Raw genomic sequence first — 17,361 nt, 5'->3', positions numbered from 1 at the left:
AGGTGGGAATGGGCAGTATTAGGGGAGATGGGGCAGGAAATGTAGCATATTAGTTACCGGAGACCAGTCCCCAGCAACAAACAGACCTAACCACATTGTGGCTCAAGGCAATGTCTATTTCTGTCTCCTATACCATTCCCAGGCAATTCCAGGTTAAAGATTGTGATGAGGGATCTTGGGGAATCCACCGTCAGAGACTCTGTCATCTTCAACATGCAGTTTTCAAAGTCAACATGAGTACCGTCATCCTAGTCACCTGGTTACAGTCATGAGCATGCCTATCAGAGGTCCTTAGAGCCTGGGCCTGAAAAGCACAATACCGCCTTTGCTCACATTCCATTAGCTAAAGCCAGTCACGTGGTCACTCCTAATAGGAAGGAAGGAAGAGCCCAATGACGCAAAATTTTAGTTTCATCTCAAGACCAATGGGAATTCATTGAGAGAATTTAAGGAAAAAGGAGTGAGGTGATCCGATAGGTATTTTGAAAAGATGACTGGCAACAAATTGGAGAACAGGTTAGAAGGGTGTCAGAGTGGCTGCAGAGAGATCATATCTTTCTGGCACTCTAGGCCAGAAATCATATAGCATGGAATGAAGTAATCGGTGGTGCTAGAAATAGAAAGGAGTAGACGGATGCAACAGCACCAGGTGACAAAACAGTGGCTAGGGAACAAAAGGCAAATATGTAATAAGCCTGTTTTCTTTAACTATTTTCTACTTCCTATTAGCCCCTGCCTTTCCTTTTGTACCACTAGGCTCCTTAATCAGCATCAGTAACAATGAAGATATAAGAATTATCATGAGGAATTCCTCGAATTTGGACAAGCCTATAAAAAGGGCTTTAAGGAACCTCAAGACAGAGTCCCTCGGGTGCAAATTGGTTCAGCCCAGCCTGGCTTTTTTTTTTTAATACCAGGCATGTAAAATGAAGTTTAAAAAAAAATTTTTTTTAATGTTTTTAAAAACAGAACCCTGGAATGAGCATAGGGTAGGAATCAGAAAACATTGGACTCGTGTCTCTGTTTGGTTGTTTTCTTATAGGTAAAATGGGGATAATAATACCTATACCTCCTACTCTTTGTGCTCTGAATGCTGTGGGAGTCAAATGCCATGGAAATCACATGCATTGCGGCACACAGCAGTTCATATTAATGGGGCTCCCTGGTGTTTGAAGTTTCTGTAATTGCTGGTTCAAACTATTTAAGGAGACATTCATCAAAGTGTTTGCACGTAAAACAAAGAATTGCATGTTCAAAAGCCAGTTCGTTCTTTTCTTGTTTTTACTGCTACCTAATATAACAGTAAGTGAAAGTTATTTGCCTAGTATAATGGGCTACACAAACACAAGACATATACATGTGTTGTTCAGCATGTGGTTTAATTGAAGATCTGGGAGTTCGTTGGTTGATTTTACTGGTGTGAATGAGGGAGCTGCCCAGCCGGGTCTTCCTCAGGACTCCCAGACCTTGGTGTCTCCCTTAGTCATCTAGTAAGCTAAGAAGAGTAATAGGTAGCGCTTATTTAAAACTTTTAATGCTTATTTTTATTTTTGAGAGAGAGAGACAGACAGAACATGAGTGGGGGAGGGCCAGAGAAAGGGAGACACAAAATCCAAAGCAGGCTTCAGGCTCTAAGCCATGAGTACAGAACCTGACATGGGATCAGCACAGAGCCTGACTCAGGGCTCAAACTTACAAACTGTGAGATCATGACCTGAGCTGAAGTTGGAGGCTTAACCGACTGAGCCACTCAGGCACCCCAAGTAAGAGGTAACACTTATTAAATACAAAGCACTATTCTAAGTAACGTGTATGTGAATAAATATGCACACATACCCACACATGCATATCAATATAAATACACTCCTTGCCACAGTCCTATCTTGAAGATACTGTTATTGCCACCTCCATTTTACAGGTGAGGAAACTGAGGCACTGGGAATCTGAGAAATTTTCCCAGAGTCACAAAACAAGTAAAAAGCTGAGTGAAGTCCTGTGTTCTGCCCCTATTAAGATTATCCACATTCTAGTTATCACATTATTTTCTCGAGAGGTATTTTCACGGACAGTCATCTGACTAAATTACTCCAAGAAATTACTTCTTGGCCCCATAGCTATTAAAGTGAGGCTGCTAAGATAATCCCAAATGGGTGGGAGAACTGGAAAATTCCACAACAAAATAGAGCCAGTTAAAGTCTTGCCCAGCAAGGAGCAAGTTGCCATCACAGAGTTGCTTTGTCTGCGTGACAAATTCCAGAGCCTGACTTTTCTAGTGTCCACTGCCCTGTGGGAGGGTTAGAGAGAAGGCAGTACTTGAACTGAATCTTGGAAGTTCAGTAAATGCTCATCGACTTGACAAAGGGGAAGTGATTTCAGCTAGAGCAAAGAAAGAGAAATAACCCAGAAGGGAGAGAGCAAAGGACTAGCAGGAACGGGGAGAGTGGAGGTCAAGTACGAGAGCAGGCTGCCCGGAGCCAGGTCACGCAGGGCTTCATGGAATTTAGTAACCTTATTCTGCACAGCTCCAGGGAGCCACTGCAGGGTTTGGAGCAGATGGGTGATAAGTTTAGAACATCAGAGAAAGTATTAGGTTTAGGGGACCGAGTTCAGCTCTGGGCCTTTTGAGATTGAGAAGGTCAAACTGAGGGTAATTCGGCAGCAGTGTTCTGTGGACAAATGGACATGAAGTGGACAGTTTCGAAGAGAGATATGGGCACAGAAACAGATTGGAGAGGTGCCCCCCCCCATTATCTGAGAATTGAAACCAGGACATCAAATGACGCATTCCAGGTGACTATACAAAAAGAGGATAGAGCCTGGGACACTGAGGCCCACATTGGAGGGTGGTGGACAGATGAAGAATGAGTGTGAGGAGAGGCAGCAAGTCAGGGAAATCACATGAGCAGCGCATATGCCAAGGGAGGAGGGAGCATTACTGAAAAGGGTGTGGGCAAAAATGTCAGATGGCTCAGAGGGGTCAAATGAGGTGAGGGCTGAAAAACCCTTCCTACTTCCATGGAGTGACAGGGCCAGCTCCTAACAGCAGGAGGTGAAAAGTGACTGTGAGGTTAGGAAATGAAATGAGAGAGCAGGTGGAGAGGCTTCTGAGGAAGGAGAACAGAGACAGCAAGTCAGCAGCCATTCCAAGTTCTGTTTCTTCAAGAGCCTGGGAAGAGGCCCGGAGCACTGCCGCCCTTGTCTCCTGATCAGCCTCATAGGACAGATGGAAGCTACAGACTCCCTCCCAGCTGGAGTTTCATGTGGGATTCCAGCACTCCGTTTTTAATGTTCTTTTCCAAGTCCCTAAACTGTGCAACATGAGACAGTGGGTGCTCCTTTGGGACTCAGTCACCTAATCCGTGATAAGAAAGTGTGACTGTCTCAGAAGGCAGGGCACGCTGACTGCACAGAGTCTGTCTGTCATTATAAAACCCAGGTAATTCACAGGCTCAAAGGAATTTTCACTGACTATTTTAATTTTCCTCTAGGGTTTATTAAGTAAGTTAGTTCATAATGACCATGTCATCTCAGGGGTATTATTTAAGACAAAAATATTCAAAGGAGCCCAACCCTGTAGAGATGCCTCCATTCTCCTTTCACCAATGTTTAAAATTTCCTGGTTTGTTATCCTGACCCCTTCCCTTTCTTGTTGTGTCATGTTGGACATGTCAGTTCTAATCTCTCAGGATCTCAGTGGACTAAGATCTAAAGCCTAAAAGGGGGACTGAACAAAATGTTCCATAAAACCATATTATTCCACACCAGGGGTCAGCAAACTGTTTCTATAAAAAGCCAGATAATAAACACGTTTGGCTTTGCAGGCCATGTGGGCTGTTTGCAACCACTCTACTCTCCAGTCATAACATGAAAGCAGCCTCAGACAAAGTATAAACAAATAAACATGGCTGTGTTCTGATAAAACTTTATCTACAAAAACAAACAGTGGGCCAGATTGGCTTTTCAGGCTATAGTTTGCCAACTCTTGTGCTAAATGTTAAATGTAAGTCTTTCAAGGGGTGCCTAGGTGGCTCAGTAAGTTAAGCAGCTAACTCTTGATCTCTGCATCATGACTTCAAGCTCCATGTTGGGCATGAAGACTACTTAAAAAAAAAAAGCCCAAGTGAGTGTTCCAATTTATGAAGCTAGACCTCTTAGACTCATCTATTATTCAGGGGCAACTGGATGGCCCAGTTGGTTAAGTGTCCAACTTCTGCTCAGGTCCTGATCTCATGGTTTGTGAGTCTAAGCCCCTAATTAAGCTCTGTGCTGGCAGCTCAAAGCCTGAAGCCTGCTTCAGATTCTGTGTCTCCCTCTCTCTCTGTCCCTACCCCATTCATGCTCTGTCTCTCTCTCTCTCATTCCTAAAAATAAACATTAAAAATATTCATATCTTAGAGGCGCTTGGGTAACTCAGTCAGTTAAATGTCTGACTTTCAATTTCAGCTCAGGTCATGATTTCATGGTTCATGAGTTCAAGCCCCATGTCAGGCTCCTCACTGTCATTGTGGAGCCTGCTTGGGATTCTCTCTCTCCCTCTTTCTCTTCCCTCCTCCCACTTGTGTTTTCTTCTCTTTCTCTCAAAATAAATAAATATCTTTTAAAAACATATTCATATCCCAGAAAAGGCAAATTATTCAGCTACTGTCAGTCATTATGTGGTGGGAATCAGAATGTTTATCTCACACACTGCAAATAAGAAAAAGCAGAGAACCTGGTCTTCCTCAAAAGGTAGGTGAGGAAAATATACAAATAATCCAGTCAAACTTAAAATTCAGTTTGATGCTATAATTTCAATAGTCTATTTAAGAAGTATTAGATGTCTTTTTTTGTTAAAAATTCCCAATCTCAGAGCACCTGGGTGGCTCAGCCAATTGAGTGTCCAACTCTTGATTTTGGCTCAAGTCATAATCCTAGGGTCCATTGGGCTCCATTCTGAGTGTGGAGCCTGCTTGGGATTCTTTCTCTCTCCCTCTGCCCCTCTCCCTGGCTCTCCCTCTCTCTCAAAAATAAATAAACAAATGAAAATTAATTTAAAAATTTTTTTAAATTTCCAATCTCTTTGAAAGCTGTCTTTCCCCCTGCTTAAAGACAGTGATACATGAAAGAATGAGGAGGTTGAAGAGAAGGGAGATGACTATGGGGCCTCAACAGGCCATCAGGAAGAATAGGGTCTTCAGAGGCATTGCCCCTTCCTTCCAGCTCTGGGATACCATCCTGTGTACCCTGCTGGCATTCAACAGCTAAGGTCTGTGGTCAGTGTAATTTGCCATCTAGTTGATCTTAGCTTGGGCTTGGCAGGGCTCAGTAGTAACCTTAGACTGACTCTGCCACACTTCTGCTCCTGTTGGTGTTAGAGACCTCTCTGATGTCTGGCCATGACTGTCATTCATTAGGCCCTGGTTTGACCTAAGTGTGCCTTGCAACTCAAATTGTGGAGCCACTTCAACGCCTCCCCCAATACAGTGACACCCCCTCTGCCATGTTCCATAGGGAGATTCTAAGCTCTTTCTATGCAATCATGGCCTGGGTAAATATCAACCTCAGACCCTTTCTCTGCCTGAGTTTTCTGCATGATCAGGTCAATGTGACTGTCACCCAGCTTTGTTTAAGGCAGCCACCAAGCTGGCCTCCACCTCAGTCTCAACCTGTTTCTTGAAGTGCTCTTCAACTTACCTAAGGGCAAACGAAATGAGAAATGACTGATGGCTTCATTGCTTTACATCCCTTCTTCCAACCTCTGAAGCCAAAAAAAGAGGATTGGCTGCTGCTGTTGCTTCTTCTTCTTCTTTTTCTTCTTCTTCTTCTTTTTTTCCTGTTCATCCATTATACCCCCGCTGCCTGGGAGCTGCCTAGATCTCATGGCCTGAGAGCTGTTTTATCAACGCTGGAGGAGTCCCAGAGCACAAGCCCTCCAGCCTGAGTCATTCATATGTTAAAGGCAGCAATGAGGGAGTTGGGGAAAACTTTCCTATCAATGCCTGCTTAGCTCTCCAGACCATTGTTCAAATTCTGTTTTGTATCCTAGAAGCTGTTTCCTATCCTTCTTCATTTTCTTTGTTGAACTCCTTGTGCAACAAATCATAATCTTTCCCTAGATTAATGGATGGATGGATGAATGCATTTGGAGCACAACGATGAAGATCTTATATTCTAAGAGGTCAAATAAGGAGTGTATATTTCCAAAGTATTATATCATTGCAACCACTCTCTTAATTTATTCAATAGTTTTTTTTTTTTTTCATGAAGACAGCTAAATAAAAGGAAGTTTCTGAGGGAAATAATCTTAGGTTGGGTTGGTATTAATGCAGAAGAACATTAAGAGGCAGCCGTCAGGACATCAAGAGAGGCCTGCTGAGTGTCCAAGATTTAACACGTGGCCACGAGGCAGAGGGAAGAGGAAGAAGGTTGTAGAAATGCATTTCAGGAATGTATCCAGGATTAATGAAGCCCAATATTACAATGGGAATAAAAGACCCAACACATGAATCAGTCTGTAATCCAGGAAGAAGTTTCAGAGAGAAGATTGGAGTAACAAGCTAGAAAAATGATTTGCATTATCTGAACCCTAGAACTTCAAGAGTCAGTACTTTCGGTAAAATGGCGCCAAAGGGTATAGAACCTTGTTCCAAAACAGAACAAATTTATTTGATTGTCTATGTTTAGTTCCCTTGACTTTGGGACCAGACTCCAAATTCAGGAGGTGCTAATGGTAAAGGGTCCAGTAGAATGCCCCAGGGAGAATGAAAGAGAGCAGCTCAATGGAAACATGCACATAAATATTTAGTAACAGAATAGAAACTCTATATTCTGTTAACAAATGGATGATTGCTTATGGTCAGAAATGTATACCTACAATTTAAATGCCATCTTGCTACTTACAAAGCCATGGAACACCCATAGGTAATTTACTCAGGACTTTGAAGCATATTGTATAATTTTAGAATTGTATTATTTTTTCATAATTATGTCATCCCACAGCTGTCATTGGCATTTCTTGAACGTGCACTGACTAGTAAAGGGATGGAAGAAGAAGTTAGGAAAACAAGCTAACCTCACATTAAAACGTTCCTCAGAGAGTGGAATGTGCACTTCATTTATTGACTACACATCGGATTCACAAAACAATCCCAGGCACTTGTGTATATAGAATAAAGATTGCGTTGATTCCTATCCTCAAGGAGATTAAGGTCTAATGGGAGGGGAAATAAAATACATAAAATTAACATAAATACATACAGATGTGCACAGCAATTACAAGAGTGAGGTGGTCATATGGAATCAAGAATTAGGCTGATTAGTTGGGAAATGATTAGATAAACCTCAAAAATATATGGAAAGAAAATAGGGTGCAGTATTCAAGGTGGATATCAAGGTACATGATATTCCTTAAGTCTATCCCGGTAGTATATAATCCCCAACATCTAAGAGACTTCATTTCTAGGATTTATTTCCTACCTAATACCCAAAATACCTGCAGGGTTTAAGGATCTGTTACCCAACCCTCCATATTGATATTTCTCTACCAACACCAAAATTAAATATGATAGCTTGCTATAGGGTGGTAGTAGATTATGTATGAAGATATGTATCAGCAACTCAAACCTGTCAGGTACCCACAGTTGTGGTGTGGAGAGTGTAGAATATTCTCTTTGCAGGTTATCTGCAGCCACAGCCCCCAGAATACTTCCTTTGGTCCTGCTTCTCTTCCCCAACACAATGTACATCCCAGTAAGTATGCATCGGTGCCCTGTGGCAGCTGCAGAAAAGAATATATTATGACCTATTTTGCAGCTCCATAGAAACAAGTTTTTAACCAGCCATTCCTCTCCCGGTCAGAGGAATCAGGAAGGGGATCATTTTCTGTTTGTGAGGAATGTTTAAGACATAATTTCAAAGAAAGGAAGGAAATAAAAGCAGAAGCAAGTGAGAAATCACATTCTTCGTCCAAAGGGGGGATCCAGAAAAGACATCCCATTAGAGAAGAAAAGAACCAGAAATTAAAAGAAACATCAATATAGCAGAGTCTAGAAAGAGCTTCGAAAGGCTTTGGAATCCTACAGGCTGCTGCAGCTATTTGCCAAAAACCCACCCAGCAGTTCTCTGGGAAAAGAAAAAAAAAGCCCATAGGGACTGAAAACATTGACTAATAATTCTTGAATCCATCTCCACAATATTATTCATCTCTGCCAAGGTCAAGTTTGGTCACTGCATGGCTGGAGGTCTGGGCATGTTGTTCCCAGTTTTATTTTTACAGTAGTTATGGAGGCCTTTATATTTTCAAGGGCCCTCCTGTCACTTATTACCCACCCGTCCAGACCACCCACCCATGCTCCCACACACAATATGTCCAGACACACCCACAAATAACCGGATTCTTTAAACCTTATGGTGATTCAGGCTACAGGAATATTGTTTGCTCCAAATGACTTTGTTCTACATACTTAGAGTTTCCCAAAATAAATCTGTTTCCCTCTCTGGAGACCAGTCGGTGGGTCTTTTCACTCCATAAACATTTACAGAGCACCTAATGTGTGTAGGGCACAGATGGATGTAGGAGCTAAAGAAGGCTCGCCGGGAGCCTGGGAGGTGACTGTGAGTCCCACTCTGTGAGGAGGTGGCCTTGTTTCCCATAACCAACCGGACGTTGGGAGGGGAGGGAGGCCCTATCAGAATGGAGACCACTTCTCTCACCCACCCTTCCTTCTCCATCCTTCCTTTCCCTCCCCTGTAATTCATTTCTACATCTTTTGTGTCTTTCTCACTCTGTCCTCTTCTTCCTTCTTCTTTCTCTTCTTTTCTTAGAAAATGGGAGGTTTCTAAAACTACTTCAGAAGTTCTGTCAGACTTGGGAGCTATCACCGTGCTTCTCCTGCCTCCTTAATAAACTACCCATGGAATAGGCCCCGTGGCTATACAAACTCTAAAAACATAAAAGGAGGGGAAAATACTTGTCTAAGAAAAACTGACTTTGAGGAAACTACTTTCCTCCACATCCCAACACCGGTGCCTGTCTACCAGAAAGGCCAGAGAAGGAAGGCCTGTGTTCGGGGCTGACAGCAGTGCGGACCTGCAGCCTTCCCGAGCTCCCCCAGGCCCTGAGCCCTTAGGATAATTTATGAGGTGTCAGGATATTCCGGCCACAAGGTCAGAATAGAATGGTTTTTACACTTCAGCTGCCATGAAAGAGAAACAATTTAATTCTGTTTTACTCTGGCACTGTCTGTTTTCACAATGAACAGGGGATTTAGATCTCCCCGAGATTATTTGTCTAAGCAGAGACCCAGCCTCTGCTGCATCTCAAGAGGTCTGACTTAACTCTGGCTGCCTTCTCCTTCCTTCCCAGCTGGGGAAGGAGGCACTTGCCTTTCCTCTTGTACCAACATGAGATCGGAATCCATTTCACCCAGGCAGTTGTGTGCCAGCAAATAAAGCAGATTATCTCCAGTCACTCCATCCTCTCAGTTTTAGTGGGAAAGAGTGGTTCAGGCCCATCAGAGGTGGGAGAGGGCCCTCTCCGAAATTCAGCAGGCCCCAGAGTCTGCCAAGTCGTGGTCTTGAGTCTGGAGCAGTGTTTCCCTTGGCCTGCAAGCACAGCCTTCTGGCTCCTCCGGTGGCTGCAGAACTGAAGACATTCCGCTGAGTGGCCTGGAGGTCTGCCTGCCAGTAAAAGCCAATGTCTCCACAGAGAGATCTCCGAGCCGGAATGCCATACTCTCGCACCGCCTGCGCAGCCAAGAGGACAAACGCAAGGCAAGCCAGCTTCTCAAGACCCTACAACCCCCTTCTCTAAGCCAGATTGGGAAGGTCTTCTGAGAATCAGAGCAGGACAGATCATCCTATGACGGAACTGTCGCCCAGGACGCTCATGTGGTGGAGAGGGGCTCCTGGATCCTGGGGCCTAGAAGCAACAGGCCTCCTCGGACCAATCCATGCGATCTTTGGTGTGTGACACTCATCTCTTACGGCTTGGCCACGTGGCAGGCTCTAGAAAGACAGGAACAGTAACAGGATAAAATAGAATTCATCCATCTTTTAAAGTAATTAATGGGAATGTGATAAATCTCTACATGCTGATAGGTAATGATCTTTAAAACAAAAAAATCAAGTGAGGAGCACATGGGTGGCTCAGTCAGTTAAGGGTCTGACTTCACCTCAGGCCATGATCTCATCATTTGTGAGTTCAAGCCCGCACTGGGCTCTGAGTCTGGAGTCAGCTTCGGCTTCTTTGTCTCCCTCTCTCTCTATCCCTCTCCTGCTCATGCTCTGTGTGTGTGTGTCTTGTTCTCTCCCAAAAATAAACATTAAAAAAGTTTTAGGGGTGCCTGGGTGACTCGGTTAAGTGTCCGACTTCAGCTCAGATCATTATCTTACCGTTTGTGGGTTCAAGCCCTGCATCAGGCTGTGTGCTGCACACTTGCTCAGAGCCTGGAGCCTGCTTCGGATTCTGTGTCTCCTTCTCTCTCTGCCCTTCCCTTGCTAGCACTCTGTCTCACTGTCTCTCAAAAATAAATAAATGTAAAAATATATATATTTAAAAAAATTTTTTAAACATTAAGCAAGACAATCAGAAATACAATACAGTGAGATTAGTATGCTGTGTGTATAAAAAGAGGCCATTGTATATTAATATACAGTTATAGGAAAACAGAAGAAGCCTTTGGGGGGTTTTGACTTTAGAAAAGATATCTAGAAGCCTCAGGGTCAGAAGTCAGGTGGAGATTTTCTTCTCACTTACATACTCTTTTGGATTTTACAAAAACATTTTAACCAAGAACTCATATTCCCTTTATGGAACAATTTTTCATTTAAAAAATCGAGTAAACACCAGTAAAGGAAAAGGAGTTGTAAGAAGAAAAGCAAACGACTGAAGTTTAAACTGCTACTTTATGTTGGGCCAGCCGATTCTCCAAAAAGCCACGCCCCTCAATTAAAGCACGGAGTTCTTGGCGGGAAGGATAAAGGAGCTATTTGGTAAATGACCTCTCCAAGTTCCCTGAATAGTGGTGCTTAAATGTGTATGGCAGAGTTCTCCACTTTCACGTGGGCGAGAAGATTAATCCCCCAAAACAGGGCTCCGTCCATCCATGCGACCTCCTGCAATTTAGCATCCAGCAAGCCTCCGTTTCAAGCAACTTGCAGTCAAACTGGTTTGCTCTGCCCTTGTCACAGTTTCTGTGTCCTTTCTCTATACTGTTTGTCATGGCAATGCTTATCCTTTGCATTTCCAGAATGTCATTGATCCGGGATGGGGGGGCCAGGGGGGAAGAACGATGGATCCTAGGTCAAACGACAGGTGTTAGTCACAACACCAGCTGTCTCGGGTGTAGCTTGGTAAATCTTTTAATCTCTCTGGCCTTCAGTTTTCTTGTCTGTGAAGAGATGGATTTGAATGAGATGCAGTACCTTCAGATGCTTTAAATGCTGCAGGTATCTCATTCCTTGAAAATACAGTGATGAGGCTGCTGGAAGCTGGCAGCTAGGACATACTACAGGCCTGTCATGGGGGTCCACGCCTCCGTCTGACCTTCAGGTGAACACATGCATGAAAATATCTTCTGACTCACTTCTCTGTCAATTAGAGATCACGGAATTGTTGTCCCAAAGATGCTGTTCAACTGTGGCCCCTGAGTGGCTCCGTTGGTTAAGTGTTGGACTCTTGATTTTGGCTCGGGTCATGACCTCACAGTTTGTGCGTTTGAGCCCTCCATCAGGCTCTGGGCTGACAGTGTGGAGCCTCCCTGGGATTCTCTCTCTCCCTCTCTCTCTTTGCACCTCCCCGACTTGTGCTTACTCTCTCTCTCTCTCTTTCTCTGTCTCTCAAAAATAAACAGTAAAAAAAATTTTAATAAAATAATTTAAAAAATAAAAACTCAGTTTGTTACCAACCAACCTGAAAGGTATCTAATTCATTCTCTGCGAATTTCTCCTCCTCCAACATGTTCCCTTTCCAAATATAACTATTCCTCATTTCTTTCCCCAAATATTCCCATTTATCATTGCCATGTATGATCTATTCTCCTCCATCCTATAACATAATCTTGATTGGCCTTTCCTGTTAGTTGTGCTTTTGAATTTATAACCTTGCCACAAGTTCTATACTCTAATATAGTGGTGAAAAACACAGATTCTAAAGGGATAACAGAGAGCAGGGGTTAAGAACATGAACTCTGGAGCTGGAATGCCTGGTTTAAATTCTAGCCCTGACCTAGAGAAGATGGCAGCTGCCAGATGGGCCATCATTGACTTTGGACCTGCTGCTCATGGAGGACTGGGTCCTGCCCCATCACAAGAGGGCTGCTGTTTTTTAGAAAATTCTAATGATGAACAGTTCTTGACAAGACATCCAAAAATATTTGAACTAGACTGGTGAATGCTGTAGCTGGTAGTAATGGAATGAAATTATGGGTTCCAGTGGAGGAAGCAGACAAACTTATGGCTGCCAGCTTTAAGATATTTGGCTGTGGTTCTGAAATTGGCCCAAGCTCATTAGCCATTGAAGAAGTTGAAGGAAAATGGCTGAAGAATCCATGACATTCAAAAGCACAGATACTGCCAAGGAACTGCGCCTTCCTCCCAAGTAGGCTGCACTGCACCACACTGACCGAAGATCCCGGTGGCCCTAGTAAACTGTGAACTGGAAAAGAATGTCAAGAAATGAGAGCAGAGTGCCTGGGTGCCTCAGCTGGATAAGCGTCCAACTTCGGCTCAGGTCATGATCTCAAGTTTTATGGGTTCGAGCTCAGCATCAGGCTCTGTGCTGATAGCCTGTAGCCTACTTGAGATTCTCTCTCTCCCTTTCTCTGTCCCTCTCCAGCTCATGTGCACACACTGGCACTTTCTCTCTCTCTCAAAATAAATAAATAAGCTTAAAAAATTATTTAAAAGAGGAAGAAGAAGAAGCAATGAGTTAGAGAAGAAACAAGCCCATGGGCAAGCCTCCAAGGGATCTAGCTCTCCGTGTAGCTGCCTGAACAGTCAAAAAGCCTGTTACACTACAGTTAAGGGGCCATGGGATTTGTACAACATTCTGCCACTTCTAAATTATTGCTCTAATGCCGGTGACAGTTAAATAACTTAACATAGGTACAGTGCTAAGGAAGGTGCCGGACATATAGGAACTGTATTCCAAAAACAATTCTTTTGATGTTTATTCATTTTTTAGAGGGAGAGAGAGAGAGAGGGAGAGAGAGAGAGAGAGAGAGAGAATGAATCGGAGAGGGGCAGAGATAGAGGGACACACAGAATCCGAAGCAGGTTCCAGGCTTTGAGCTGTCAGCACAGAGCTTGACTTGGGGCTCAAACTCATGAACCACAAGATCATGACCTGAGCCAAAGTCAGATGCGTAACCAACTGAGCCACCTAGGTGTCCCTATATTATTATTATTATTATTATTATTATTATTATTATTATTATGAGCTATCTGGGTACTAGATTATCCTTGAGGACCCTGACACACTGTGCCAAGTAAGAAAGCTATTTCTGAATCTTTCAGGCCTTTCCAGAGCCCCCGACCACTTCACCCCTTCGTCATGACGATAGTTAGTTGTGTTTCTTCCCGCGCCATGCCATATGTAGGCCTCATCCATCTTAAGTGACACGTGTTTACTTACTTACATACCTATCCCTCACTTGTCCATATCCTCTCCAAAAAATAAAGCTTGTCTTGCTCTTTAATTTTCAACCATTCTCCTCCACTTTCCTGTTCAAAGTTCTAGTATTTAGATTAAAATACTAACAGAATATCGAAACATTTGAAAGGAGTAGTCAAACTAACTATAATATTTCATAGGATTCCAGTTTCCTCCCCATCTTTTTTTCCTGAAAGCAAAATATTCCATACGTGCCTGCTTTCGGTTGAGAGAGATTGAAGAAGGCCTTTTCCCCTGTGACATGAATAAGCTGGTGTAGCAGATACTGTTCATAATCTACCCAAGAGCCATCTTCCCCTCTTACTAATAAAGCTCCAAATATAGTTAGGTGGCAAGCACAAGCTTCCTACTTTTGAAGAAGTTTAGCCCCTTCTCCAGCCCCACTTGCCATTACAGTTCCCTTTGCCAGCAATCAGAGGTTGACATATGACCCAGATCTGGATAATAAAACATAAGAGAAAGTCTGCAGGGGCTCAGGAAGGGGTAGGGGGTGGACAGGGCAGGAGAAGCTTCCATCACAAGGAAAAACTTTTTTCCTCCATCCCTGAATGTGACGAGGTGAAAATGTGAGGCTGCAACAGCTATTTCAGCAGAAGGAGGTACAAGTCCAAGGACAAGAGCCAACATGCTGACAATGGTAGAGTAAAAAAAGAGAATGAATTGAACCACTGGGATCTCCAGACTTCTTTTTAAAGAATATTTTTTAATGTTTATTTATTTTTAAGAGAGAGAGAATGAGAGACAGCACAGGATGGGGAGGTGCAGAGAGCGGGAGACATAGAATCAATCCAAAGCAGGCTCCAGGCTCTGAGCTGTCAGGTCAGGGCCTGACATAAGGCTCCAACCCACGAACCATGAGATCATGACCTGAGCCAGAGTCAAATGCCTAACCTAAGCAACTGAGCTGCCCCGGTGCTCCTCCTGACTTCTTTTAGTAAAATGCAAAGCAACTGTAATTTGGTCTTCTGTTACTGGATAACTGATCCTGACTAATACAAATATTCATCTCACAAGGAAGGTTGAGTCCCTTGCAACAGCACATTTATTCCTTCTTGACAATCTTCTGGGAGATCTAATAAATAAGTATCTATTCTTACAAAGACCTTCCTATATTTCAAATTATTGTCTTCTATGATTTTTCTTTATAGATTTTTTCCATTAAAATGATTGCTTATAACATAATGTTATAATTATCTCACCCCAATTAATTCCAAATTTTCACAAGGGCAAAATCATTTCATTCTCTCAAACTATGCATTTAAATAATTATAATTTTATTTGACTCTTTCTGACTCCCATATTTATTACTATCTTCCTAGGGAGGCTTTTGTTAAAAGCATGGATTGGAATCAGAGACCCAGCATTACATTACCAGCCATGTGAATGGATAAATTACTTATTTTTTCTGATACTTAACATCCTAAAAATATCGAGGAGGCAGATGGGTGGCTCAGTGGGTTAAGCGTCCAGCTCTTGATTTGGGCTCAGGTCATGATCTCACAGTCATGGGTTCTAGCCCCTTGTCAGGCTCTGAAGTGGGCATGGAGCCTTTCTCTCTCTCTCTCTCTCTCTCTCTCTCTCCAAGACCCCCCCCCCATTCTCCTTTCCTCTGCTTGTGTTCTCTTTCAAAAAAAATTTTCTTTATACAAATATCTAGGGCTGAAACCAAGGTGAAACGAGATGGCATAAATAAACACTTCCTAAATCTTGGCACAGACTGAGAACTCAGGGGGGGAAATGTGGAGAAAAAAGAAAAGGAGGGAGCAGGAATGGGAAAGAAGAAAGTAAAGGAGGAAGCATAAAAGGAAGATGAAGAGGAAATGGAAGATATCAAGAGAAAAAGAAAAAGAAGGGAAGAGAAAGGAGGAGGAACAGAAGAAAGGAAAAAGAGGAAGAGAGGAAAGAGACAAGAAAAAGGGAAAAAGGGAATAGAAGACAGAAAGAAAGGAGAAGAGGGGACTGGGAGGAAAAGACAAGAAGGAGGAGGAAGAAGCTGAGAGGTAGGGTGATGATGATGGCGATGGTTTGAACCCAGAGAAAAACTCCAAGAAATGGGTTAAGGTTAAATGTTAGAACCCAGACAAAGTCCTGATCATCTACACCTTCCTACAGTGCAGTGTTTCCCCCTAGAGCTTTGGTATTATGTGTGACTGACTCTCATGCAGTTTGAATCTAGTTACTCCAAATATCACTACAAAGAAAATTACAGAAGATTACAAACCTTGGGCAAGAGTCCTCGTATTTCAAAGAAGTGGTTGATTCATCAAGATTCCAGTGCAATCAAAGAATTTGGAGAAGTCCCTGGAGTTTGTTTCCATCAAATGCGAGGTACAGCTCAATTAAACCGGCAAAAAATTGAATGAGCCATTCATTGGGCATCTTCTGTAATGACCAGGTGTCCTCCTTCTTCAGTGATGACAGGACAAGAGAAAAGAGGATTTTTTGTTTTTTCCTGATACAAGAGGGAGGTCTTCCTGATGGTGAGGGCTGGTAAAAGCCCCATTGGTTACAAGTTATTTCCTACAGAGAGTCTACAAATACTGGACTGATTTCATGCCACTGGGGTAAAGTGGAGCACAAATGAAGATAGGTAAAAGACTAGAAAAATCTCTAAGGACCTTCTAGACCCACACTTTTGTAGGTCAGCCAGTGCTTATGTGTTTTTCATAATGGGGAGTTGTGGGGGTGTCTTCCTGTTACTTCCTTAGGTTTGTCTGTATCGGCTCTCTCCTTGTCTTCCAGTATCCCTCAAAAACTGACCCCCACCCTCTGGCCCTGATGCCTTCCCTTCCACATTGAGGCTTTCACTCCAGAATCTTACTTCCTACCACAATTCCAATGCAGTGACGTCATCCAAGAAAGGGGAAGGAAGGAAACTCTCGCATTGGCCTGAAATCATAATGGAGAAAGGGGAGAAGCTTAATCTTTCCAACGCAGAAGATTTGTGCATTGTTTGTAGTGAGTAGCCCTCAGGGAGGCAGAGATTTCAAGTTCAGCATTTACGTGGTGCATTTTTCAATTAGACAATACACTGTATGGCATTTCCCTTCCTCCCCCCAGCCCCTTGTCTTTTATTACCACATGACTTCATCTCCCTGTGTGACTGACAGAGCCCATTGGGCTCAACACTGATAAAAAACATCTGGGGGAGAAACATTGCAATTTAGAAAACAATTAAGTACATCGATTTCAATTCATCTAGTTGCCCAGAGAAAGAAAGTTCTTTCAAAGAGGTAACTTGATCTCCAGGGGTCATGGATTAAAAGGGCACACAGACCCTTTCTCTCCAGTTGGAGTGCGGAGGAGTGCATCTTAGTTCAGAGGTCCAAACGCAGACAAACTCCTATGTTGTGACTTTTAACAAAGAGTAAACCACAGTGAGTTTCCCTAATTTTCTCATTTCTTCTCCTTTTAAAGACAATCTTTCACTTTACTTCCTAAATTCCCTTCGAGGAAGGATGTGTTTTCTCTCTCAAATGCTCACCGTATGCTCATTTGTTATGGGACCTCTGTAAGTGAACCTTGGTTTACTATTTAAGATCCCATCCGTAGGGCTGATGGGTGTGTGTGTCTGTGTGTCTATGTGTTACTGACTTTTCCTTCCATTTTTTCCCACTAGTTCTGTGAGCACCCATAGCTCCATTGCGTTAAAGGGCTCAGAATGTTTATGAATCCTGGTAAAACTTTTCATCTGCAAAACCTTAAAAAAA

The 17,361-nt window shown here is 43.0% G+C and overlaps 1 long non-coding RNA gene across 4 annotated transcripts in view; it reads right to left on the bottom strand.

Annotated features, from left to right (window-relative positions):
* The window catches only part of LOC115286630, a 50,678-nt gene that overhangs the window by 20,849 nt on the left and 12,468 nt on the right, over nt 1-17,361 (bottom strand). The window contains exons 3-5 of one of the 4 annotated variants that reach the window (XR_003906173.1): nt 16,473-16,540; nt 15,873-16,057; nt 9,175-9,984 (exon numbers count right to left, since the gene is read on the bottom strand). This is a non-coding gene — a long non-coding RNA (uncharacterized LOC115286630). Of the gene's footprint in view, nt 1-9,174; nt 9,985-10,849; nt 11,370-15,872; nt 16,058-16,472; nt 16,541-17,361 lie in introns of those variants that run through there. The other 3 variants (XR_003906176.1, XR_003906175.1, XR_003906174.1) reach the window with 3 other exon arrangements.

The sequence above is a fragment of the Suricata suricatta genome, chromosome 3 (assembly GCF_006229205.1).
Source record: "Suricata suricatta isolate VVHF042 chromosome 3, meerkat_22Aug2017_6uvM2_HiC, whole genome shotgun sequence".
In the NCBI taxonomy this organism is placed as follows: Eukaryota; Metazoa; Chordata; class Mammalia; order Carnivora; family Herpestidae; genus Suricata; species Suricata suricatta.
This window is presented reverse-complemented; position numbering and strand designations above follow the sequence as displayed.